Below are 11,444 nucleotides of genomic sequence, written 5' to 3'. Positions count from 1 at the left end.
ACCTTATCAAAACTCACTGGTCACCATAGCAGCACCCACTCGTAGCACACGCTCCAGCAGGTACAGTGCCTTGCGAAAGTATTCGGCCCCCTTGAACTTTGCGACCTTTTGCCACATTTCAGGCTTCAAACATAAAGATATAAAACTGTATTTTTTTGTGGAGAATCAACAACAAGTGGGACACAATCATGAAGTGGAACGACATTTATTGGATATTTCAAACTTTTTTAACATATCAAAAACTGAAAAATTGGGCGTGCAAAGTTATTCAGCCCCCTTAAGTTAATACTTTGTAGCGCCACCTTTTGCTGCGATTACAGCTGTAAGTCGCTTGGAGTATGTCTCTATCAGTTTTGCACATCGAGAGACTGACATTTTTTCCCATTCCTCCTTGCAAAACAGCTCAAGCTCAGTGAGGTTGGATGGAGAGCATTTGTGAACAGCAGTTTTCAGTTCTTTCCACAGATTCTAGATTGGATTCAGGTCTGGACTTTGACTTGGCCATTCTAACACCTGGATATGTTTATTTTTGAACCATTCCATTGTAGATTTTGCTTTATGTTTTGGATCATTGTCTTGTTGGAAGACAAATCTCCGTCCCAGTCTCAGGTCTTTTGCAGACTCCATCAGGTTTTCTTCCAGAATGGTCCTGTATTTGGCTCCATCCATCTTCCCATCAATTTTAACCATCTTCCCTGTCCCTGCTGAAGAAAAGCAGGCCCAAACCATGATGCTGCCACCACCATGTTTGACAGTGGGGATGGTGTGTTCAGCTGTGTTGCTTTTACGCCAAACATAACGTTTTGCATTGTTGCCAAAAAGTTCAATTTTGGTTTCATCTGACCAGAGCACCTTCTTCCACATGTTTGGTGTATCTCCCAGGTGGCTTGTGGCAAACTTTAAACGACACTTTTTATGGATATCTTTAAGAAATGGCTTTCTTCTTGCCACTCTTCCATAAAGGCCAGATTTGTGCAATATACGACTGATTGTTGTCCTATGGACAGAGTCTCCCACCTCAGCTGTAGATCTCTGCACTTCATCCAGAGTGATCATGGGCCTCTTGGCTGCATCTCTGATCAGTCTTCTCCTTGTATGAGCTGAAAGTTTTGAGGGACGGCCAGGTCTTGGTAGATTTGCAGTGGTCTGATACTCCTTCCATTTCAATATTATCGCTTGCACAGTGCTCCTTGGGATGTTTAAAGCTTGTGAAATCTTTTTGTATCCAAATCCGGCTTTAAACTTCTTCACAACAGTATCTCGGACCTGCCTGGTGTGTTCCTTGTTCTTCATGATGCTCTCTGCGCTTTTAACGGACCTCTGAGACTATCACAGTGCAGGTGCATTTATACGGAGACTTGATTACACACAGGTGGATTGTATTTATCATCATTAGTCATTTAGGTCAACATTGGATCATTCAGAGATCCTCACTGAACTTCTGGAGAGAGTTTGCTGCACTGAAAGTAAAGGGGCTGAATAATTTTGCACGCCCAATTTTTCAGTTTTTGATTTGTTAAAAAAGTTTGAAATATCCAATAAATGTCGTTCCACTTCATGATTGTGTCCCACTTGTTGTTGATTCTTCACAAAAAAATACAGTTTTATATCTTTATGTTTGAAGCCTGAAATGTGGCAAAAGGTCGCAAAGTTCAAGGGGGCCGAATACTTTCGCAAGGCACTGTATATCTCACTGGTCACCCCCAAAGCCAATTCCTCCTTTGGTCGTCTTTCCTTCCAGTTCTCTGCTGCCCATGACTGGAACAAACTGCAAAAATCTCTGAAGCTGGAGACTCATATCTCCCTGTCAGAGCAGCTCACAGATCACTGCACCTGTACATAGCCCATCTGTAAACAGTCCATCTATCTACCTACCTCATCCCCATACAGTATTTATTTATTTATCTTGCTCCTTTGCACCCCAGTATCTCTATTTGCACATTCATCTTCTGCACATCCTACCATTCCAGTGTTTAATTGCTATATTGTAATTACTTCACCACCATGGCCTATTTATTGTCTTAACTCCCTTATCTTACCTCATTTGCACTCACTGTATATATACTTTTTGTTTTCTTTTGTTCTACTGTATTATTGACTATGTTTTGTTTATTCCATGTGTAACTCTGTGTTGTTGTATGTGTTGAAATGCTATGCTTTAACTTGGACAGGTCGCAGTGGCAAATGAGAACTTGTTCTCAACTAGCCTACCGGGTTAAATAAAGGTGAAATAAATTAAAAATTAAGAAAAATTGCGTAGACTACCTAAACAACAGTGCATTACCCCTCATACCAGTAGGAGTCACTGTTCAGCCAGGAATCGTTGGACTGTGGCTTCACATTTTATTTCAATATACCTCTTTATTTAGGTTGTTGGCATGACGTTGAAACTATGACATTGATTCAAACATTCCATTTTACTGTCAGCATTGAAACGAGGTCAAATAAAATATGTCTATTCAAACATACGAAATTCGTCATTATTCAACCACCAATATACTGTATATTGAATTTAGGATGAAAAGCTTTTAACGTTTGTTAGTATAATTTCTTTATACAATTTCAATGTATACATAGTTCTGGTGATTATGTTGAAATTCAACTGATGTAACAATCTTTTAGTCAGGTTAAGTCAATGTATTTCAGTTGTTAAGTTTTACCCTAATTTCAATGTGAACAATGCTGGTTGATATTAGATGAAAACAGTATTGGTCGATTACTTTTTGAATATCAAAATGGGTTTTCAACATCGATTCCATGTCACAATAGGTTGACAAACGACGTTGAAACAACATTGATTCAACCATTGTGTGCCCAGTGGGATGTTACTCTAAGTATCATTAAGAATAAATTCTCAAAACATCTGGGCTGGGAAAATTATTTCTGGAACCCAAAGTGACAGAATAAACATGTTGAGGTGCTCATCCATCTTCCTCATGAAGACAGAAGACGCGAACAGCTGTTTCCTCTCAGGAAGCCTGAGTAACAAGCCACAGACCTCAGTGTGTTGGGTAGAAAAGAGACACAAAGGTTTTCTGTAGACTCTAAGTCTCTAATCACGTTGCCACAGGGCCCAGCAATCAACTAGTCCGGGACAAATGGCCATGACCGTGGAGAGGTGCAATTACACATGATGTCACGTAATTTTTACATCGTTGACCGTAATTGAATGTTTCTGCAGTGCTTCTGTGACTCCCTATGCTTCCCTATGACTGCTCTCATGAGCCAAGCCACACAATGCACATTAGAGGGCCACACAGTGAAACAGTGCTATGTTGGCTGTTATCCAGTGGTAACAAAATAAAGTGGAGAGCAGAAGCACCCTTTCATCTACCCTGTGGGCCATTAAAAGCGCCCTAGGAAATGCCTCTGCCGTGCCCTCATTTATCCATTAATCCCCTGTAATTAATGATCTTTCATTTACCTTGGTTAGAAGAAATCAATACCACAGGTTTCACTTAATTTGACAAATGTTCTTTCTCTTAACCCCTTGGTGACTTATAGGATTTGTGAGAGTTTGAGTGTGTGCTTTTTTTTAAAGTGTTCCATGCTTAATGACTTAGGCCATCAATGTAACAGGCCACAAATTCCCCAAATCTACCTTTTTTTTTGTTGCCGTGGATCATTTTTTTGCGCAAGACCTAAACTGCTGACACCTCCTATTGTGTACTCCCTCAAAAGAGAGGGCAGTATGGGTAGCATCAGCATACCGCACTATGCCACTGTGTGAGGCACTCTGCCATTTGCTAACACCTGCCGTTTGCCAAGTCCTGGCTGCTGCCTCAAAGTTCCTTATTGCACTGGATGAACACATTTTACCTTCAGAACTTTGAGAGGACTGTCACGGTGAGAGTAACTGAAGTGGAGGCAGTCTTCCTAAAGCTAATTGGTCATCCATATCATGTTTTCCAAATTATGACATTCATGGAAGAGAATATTTAACACATGAAACATTGAATAATTAGTTATGATGTATTATGCCATGTTAAACATACATAACACATAAAGAATTAAACAGCACTAAAGATACTCTTACGTATACCGCTCATTGGTGAATTAAAGACAGAATCCAGCCATATCCAATAAGAAGTGAAAAGTATTGTTTCTGATAGTTGGTATATTCCTGACAGGGGAAGGGGAGAGGTTGTAAAGTATTGTTTCTGATAGTTGGTATATTCCTGACAGTGGAAGGGGAGAGGTTGTAAAGTATCGTTTCTGATAGTTGGTATATTCCTGACAGGGGAAGGGGAGAGGTTGTAAAGTATCGTTTATGATAGTTTGTATATTCCTGACAGGGGAAGGGGAGAGGTTGTCTCTTGGCCTCCTCTGCTACATTGTTTTCAACCAGGAAGATGGACTCTGATCTTTTGAGCTCTTTCCTAGCATTTACATGCTTTTTCTCAAAGCTCAAAAAGTCAGTCCCAAAGGTTTCAATTAGAAACATCTGAAGCATTGTAGTGTATTCACTTTAATAGTAGAGACTGATCTCCTGAGTGTTGTGGAAGGGTATTGCTAGAAGTGTTGTTCTGCCTCTAACTAATTGGTGTCCTTTCAGCTTTAGCCAAAAAGAGCACAGAGGAAAAGGAAGAATCCTCTCATTGTGGGTTGGAATTGTTAGCCAAGTGTGGAATTTAAATTTATATTTTGTCAGTTCAGGATACAAGCCTCTAATATTCCACAAACGATGGAAATAGTGTCACATACTTAACTCTGGGAAGGGAGCAGGGCTTTTGAAGAGCTCTCTGACCTCTTCTGACTTCATTATTTCTCTGTGTATGTAGACAGGAGAGACTGCTAAGCCATGCATAGATCCCTTGGGAGTTTGTTGAAGTTTTGTAACCAAGGAAAGGAAAGCATTTCTAAAAGTTGCCACAATGAGATGAAAAGGGCCGTTTTCCTATGTTTCAAGGAAACTATTGGTGTATAACATAACCTCAGAGGGCCTGGACACATCAATATTTATTTTACCTTTATTTAACCAGGCAAGTCAGTTAAGAACAAATTCTTATTATCAATGACAGCCTAGGAACAGTGGGTTAACTGCCTTGTTCAGGGGCAGAACGATATATTTTTACCTTGTCAGCTCAGGGATTCAATCTTGCAACAATTCCGTTATTAGTCCAACGCTCTAACCACTAGGCTACCTGCCGCCCAATCATCTATCCCACTCCAGAGAACCTCTACTGTCAACAAGACAATACTACAGAGATGTGCTGTAAGTGTATCCCCAACTGATCTACAACTACAGTGACGTTTCTCAGACTGCACAGCACAGGCAGTCCAGGTGAATAGCAATGTGGGGAAAACTTTTCCCATTTCACCTCTCACATTCAAGTTCAGTCAAGCATATGACAATTTTAATTTATCATCATCATAGCTCCAGTGCCAAAAAATGGAATGCTTTAAGAATGGGCCCGACAATCAGGAAATGTTTGGCAAAAATATAAAATGACAGACTATTTCATACAGATTAATACAATATTATATAACAGTATGTCTTCATGTTCAATTTTGTTTAAAGAGTGCCTTCAGAAAGTATTCACACCCCTTTACTTTTTTTGGGATTTTAACTGACATTGTTTGTCAACGATCTACACAAAATACTCTGTATGTCAAAGTGGAAGAAAAATTATAACATTTGTAAAATAAAGTAATGAATAATAAAACACTAATATATCTTGATTAGATAACTATTCAACCCCCTGAGTCAACACATACAGTATTAGAATCCCCTTTGGCAGCGATTACAGCTGTGACCCTTTCCGGGTGAGACTCCAAGAACTTTGCAAACCTGGATTGTGCAATATTTGCCCATTATTATTTTCTAAATTCTTCAAGTTCTGTCAAATTGGTTGTTGATCATTGTTAGACAACCATTTGTAGGTCTTGCCATAGATTTTCAAGCAGATTTAAGCCAAAACTGAAACTCAGCCACTCAAGAACATTCACTGTCTTGGTATGCAACTCCAATGTAGATTTGGCCTTGTGTGTTGTGTATTGTCCTGCTGAAAGGTGGATTCATCTCCCAGTGTCTGGTGGAAAGCAGACAGAACCAGGTTTTCCTCTAGGATTTTGCCTTTGCTTAGCTCTTTTTTGTCCTTGAAAACTCCCCAGTCTTTAACGATTACAAGCATACCCATAACATGATGCTTCTACCACTATGCTTTGCTTGACAATATGGAGAGTGGTACTCAGTAATGTGTTGTACTTGATTTGCTCCAAAAATAACACCTTGAATTCAGGACAAACTGTTAATTGCTTTGCCACATTTTTTGCAGAATTACTTTAGTGCATTGTTGCAAACAGGATGCATGTTTTGGAATATTTTTATTCTGTACAGGCTTCCTTCTTTTCACTCTGTCAATTAAATCAAATCAAATGTTATTTGTCACATACACATGGTTAGCAGATGTTAATGCGAGTGTAGCAAAATGCTTGTGCTTCTAGTTACAACAATGCAGTAATATCCAACGAGTAATCTAACCTAACAATTTCACAACAATTACCTTATACACGAGTGTAAAGGAATGAATAAGAATATGTACATAAAAAAATATATGAATTAATGATGGCATAGAACGGCATAGGCAAGATGCAGTGGATGATATACAGTGGGTACAGTATATACAGTGGGGCAAAAAACTACTTAGTCAGCCACCAATTGTGCAAGTTCTCCCACTTAAAAAGATGAGAGAGGCCTGTAATTAGGTACACTTCAACTATGACAGACAAAATGAGAAACAAAATCCAGAAAATCACATTGTAGGATTTTTTATGAATTTATTTGCAAATGTACATATGAGATGAGTAATGTAGGGTATGTAAACATTATATGAAGTGGCATTGTTTAAAGTGGCTAGTGATACATTACATCAAGATGGCAAGATGCAGTAGATGGTATAGAGTACAGTATATACATATGAGATGAGTAATGTAAGGTATGTAAACATGTAAAAGTGGCATTGTTTAAAGTGGCTAGTGATACATTACATCAAGATGGCAAGATGCAGTAGATGGTATAGAGTACAGTATAAACATATGAGATGAGTAATGTAGGGTACGTAAGCATTATATGAAGTGGCATTGTTTAAAGTGGCTAGTGCTACATTTATTACATACATTTTTCCAGTGACTGGAGTTGAGTCAGTATGTTGGCAGCAGCCATTCAATGTTAGTGATTGCTGTTTAACAGTCAGATGGCCTCGAGATAGAAGCTGTTTTTCAGTCTCTCTGTCCCTGCTTTGATTAGGTTAGTATTGTGGAGAAACTACAATGTTGTTAATCCATCCTCAGTTTTCTCCTATCACAACCATTAAACCTGGTAAGACGAGATGTTCCTCTCAGGGAACGCCCCCCCCCCCCCCCCCGTTCAGCTGGAAGGGTGGCGCATGGAATGCAAAAATATTTTTAGAAATACTTAACCTCCACACATTAACAAGTCCAATAGCTCAAATGAAAGATAAACACCTTGTTCATCTACCCAGCGAGTCAGATTTCTCAAATGTTTTATGGCGAAAGCATAGCACATATTTATGTCAAACCACCACAAAGACACAGATATGCTTTAGAGTGTTTTCTATCCAATAATAATTATTATATGCATATATTAGCAATTTTTTTCAGTTTACAATGGGCACGCAATTCATCCAAAGGGGGCAGTATTATGCCTAGTCTTAACAGGTTTTAAACTCTGTAAATGTCACAATTGGCCACATGGTGAAATCCCTGAGAGGTTTCCTTCCTCTCCAGCAACTGAGTTAGGAAGGACGCCTGTATCTTTGTAGTGATACGGTGTATTGATACACCACCCAAAGTGTAATTAATAACTTCACCATGCTCAAAGGGAAAGTCAATGTCTGCTTTATTATCCCTGGTCTTTGTGGCTGAATCTGTTTTTGAAATTCACTGCTTGACTGAGGGACCTTACAGATAATTGTATGTGTGGGGTACAGGGATGAGGTAGTCATTAAAAAATCATGTTAAACACTATTATTGAACACAGAGTCCATGCAACTTATTATGTGACTTGTTAAGCAAAATATTTACTCCTGAACTTATTTAGGCTTGCCATAACAAAGGGGTTGAATACTTACTGACTCAAGACATTTCAGTTTTTCATTTTTAATTAATTTGTAAAAATTTAGAAAAACATAATTCCGCTTTGACATTATGGGGTGTATTATAGTGTGTAGGCCAGTGAGAAAAAAAATCTAAACGTTGATTACATTTTAAATTCAGGCTGTAAAACAACAAAATGTTGAAAAAGTTAAGGGGTGTGAATACTTTCTGAAGGCACAAATGTTACCGAAAGACAAGTAATTGCTTTTCTTGTGCTGACAGTATTCATTTATCTTAGTAATTAAACGGATGATCATTTAAGTGGATCATACTGAAATTATTTTAGTTATACAGTTGCTTTAATCATTTCACGCGTTGCAATGTAATGACTTCCATGGCCAAAATGTCAATGTAAATATTGAACTGACTACACTATTGAACTTGAAGTTACCCACCAAAATGAGCGTGCTGTTTTGTGAGTCTGGTTCAACCATAAAGGACAGGGTCATGTTGAGGAGCATCCACAGCTGCATGATGTAAGGTATTAACACCCAGTATGGTGGAATAGGAATATGTTTATTTAAAAGAAGTACTTCACAATGGGGAAATCAGTAAACCTCTCACAAGAGATCCTCTGTTAAATAGGGGGATCAGCTTGCTGTGGACTTCAGTTGATGGGGACAGCATTGGTTTGAAATTGCTATATGCAGCACATGATAGAAGCTATTAGACTGGTAAATAGGGCTCACACTAACGTTCAATCAGAAATCCCCCCATGGAAGTCTATTCAACCTCCATCCCCCTCTCAGCATCTGCCTTCAATCAATATATGTGGAGCAATACATATAATGGAACTGGAACTGTTATAGGCGCATCTACACAGCAGAAATGATGGATTCCATTCAAAGGCTTGCTAATTACAGGAATTTACAGCATTCCTCATGAAACATCAGTGGCAAAATAGAGAATGGAGCGACAGTGCCAGAGACTTCCCATGGAGCAATAAAACCACATGGGCAGAACTGAAGACTGACGATAAAAAATGAATCGGTGGGAGGGACTTCACATGTTTTCTGCTATCCTATTGACATATTATTTCATGGATCGCAGCATACAAACTGTGGCTCGCTTACTCAGAGCCTGGAATTACTGGAACTTCCCATTCTTTAATATGTTCTCTTGATTAGTATGAGGCTGAGGCTGTTCAAGGTTTTCGTCAGGAAGTGGGGGTATGGGAATGCTCCAGTCTGACTTACTGCAATTGCCAAAAGTAGGCAGGCAGAGAGGGAGAGGCACATAATCTAAGTCATTATCAGACATAAATGGACAGAATGTGCAACCATCTCAAACGAACAAAGTGATTTCACAGATCGCTGATGCCCTTTTTTGAAGATGGCAAATGAATGGCTACACTATATATGTTTTCCTCCTCGGCTGTGTAAGTTCTCCTGAGTGCAGTTGTAGAGGAGTGCAATTACCTCCAATCATGGTGTTGGAATCGTTGTGTGCCCTGAAAAAAGAGTGATAGTAAGCTGGATGGAGAAATGTATTTGCGTCAGCTGACGTTGAGGGATATTGGTCAGGAAATGAATTAAATCAATAGTAATGTGTCATTAATTAAACTAGTCAATGCAAATGTGGTCATTGGTCTTGAATTGGATGAATGTTCATACTATCTGTGTATTCCAATGAAGAGAGAAATCTTTCACAACAAAATACTGCTCAAACAAATTGGAATATGTTAATTTTGTATTCTCTTCAATTTGACAGTACTTTGTAAGAGAGAAATCTTGCACAACAAAATGCCAGACCCATCATCGCCTGGTCGCTGACCTGCTTGTCTAATTCAGGCCTGGTTTATTCAGCCAACTAAATGAGAATCAACACAAGTCTGCATTATATTGATACATGATATATATGGGACATAGTTTCTCAATCTCCTCTCTCACACTTCCCAATACAATGGCAAGTTCTTATCCATATGATTATGTAATTACATATATGCATGCCAATAACTGCAAATCTAATTTACCTCTATATCACATCGAATCTGATTAACGAGATTAGAATATGAAATTAGCAGAGAGCGGCACCCCAGGGAAATTAAATCGTAACTGAATTTGGTAAAAGTACTGATGTGTCAACTTATTTTTGAAGTAACAAAAAGTTTTCCTGATCATCACTAAACAGGGTCAGTGGATGGCATCTTGACCTTGCATGTTTTAATATGCATACTTCAAATGATGTTTGCTATGGCAACTGATGTTTGACAGTCAGTTACCATAGCTTCATTCAATTGATAAATGTTTATACTTTGTAAAAAAATATATATATATTTGCAGTTGCTCTGTTTATTCTAAGATCTGAACCGATATTTAGAGCCTAATTTGTCTTAGATCTTGAATGCGCCTCACTGCCTTTCTGTCAAACTGTCAGATACGTTGAACTCTTCGCTGGATCAAGTGGACTTCAGCTTCATCTGTTGCCGTAATGATGGATGAAAAGTTGAAACGTCACAATGATGTCATTTTGGGTTTACCGAATAAGAAAATCTAACTTTATATGGCTATTCTATTGTAATTCAACTCAATGAAAATACATAATAACCCATGCCGAGTTCATATCCATGTGGTTAAAAGGTAATGAAGACTTAACAAAGGCAATGGAAAACATTTCAGATTTGAATGAAATGGACAAGGTGATAAGAGTTGGTATTATTAAGGGGAAAATGGTCTCTCCCTTTACAAAGAATCTTCTGTGTATTTTGGCAGAATGCTGATTCATTCTGTAAAATACCTTGTTGTGAAGAGATCAGACTCCAAGGTTGAAAAACAACTCTTTAATCATCTTTCTTCACTTCCTTTGAGAAACAAAACAAAGATGTGATCTTCTTAATCGGCAGAGACCCCAGAGTCCAGTGAATATGGTGACCTTTGTATGACAACTAGATACACCTCTACTCACTAGACAGCGGTAAATAGACTACTTCCTGTTGTTGAATCACAATAAAGACAAAGAATTGTCACATTGCCTCAAATAACTTCTTAGAAGTAAGAAAATGGTCTCTTTGTCTTGTGACAGGTGGTGTCACTCCTATGCCGCACTAGTCCTTAGACTGGTGGGATCATACTATCTGAGTAACACAACGCATACAACACCCTTGGATTGCCTAGTCAACCTCGTGAGAAGACTTTAGAGACTATGCTGTACATGAGACATGAGCATATTTCATCCTCGTTTATCAAATTAACGTTGTCACATCGACTGAGAGGGCAAATTTGATATGCATTTCCAACGGAAGAAGTTAGAAATGTATGCAAATGTTTTTGAGCAAATTATGAAACACTTTTAACTCTTTCATACAAGGGTGACACATTATTAAATTA

The sequence above is a fragment of the Oncorhynchus mykiss genome, chromosome 13 (genome assembly GCF_013265735.2).
Source record: "Oncorhynchus mykiss isolate Arlee chromosome 13, USDA_OmykA_1.1, whole genome shotgun sequence".
Taxonomy (NCBI): domain Eukaryota; kingdom Metazoa; phylum Chordata; class Actinopteri; order Salmoniformes; family Salmonidae; genus Oncorhynchus; species Oncorhynchus mykiss.
This window is presented reverse-complemented; position numbering follows the sequence as displayed.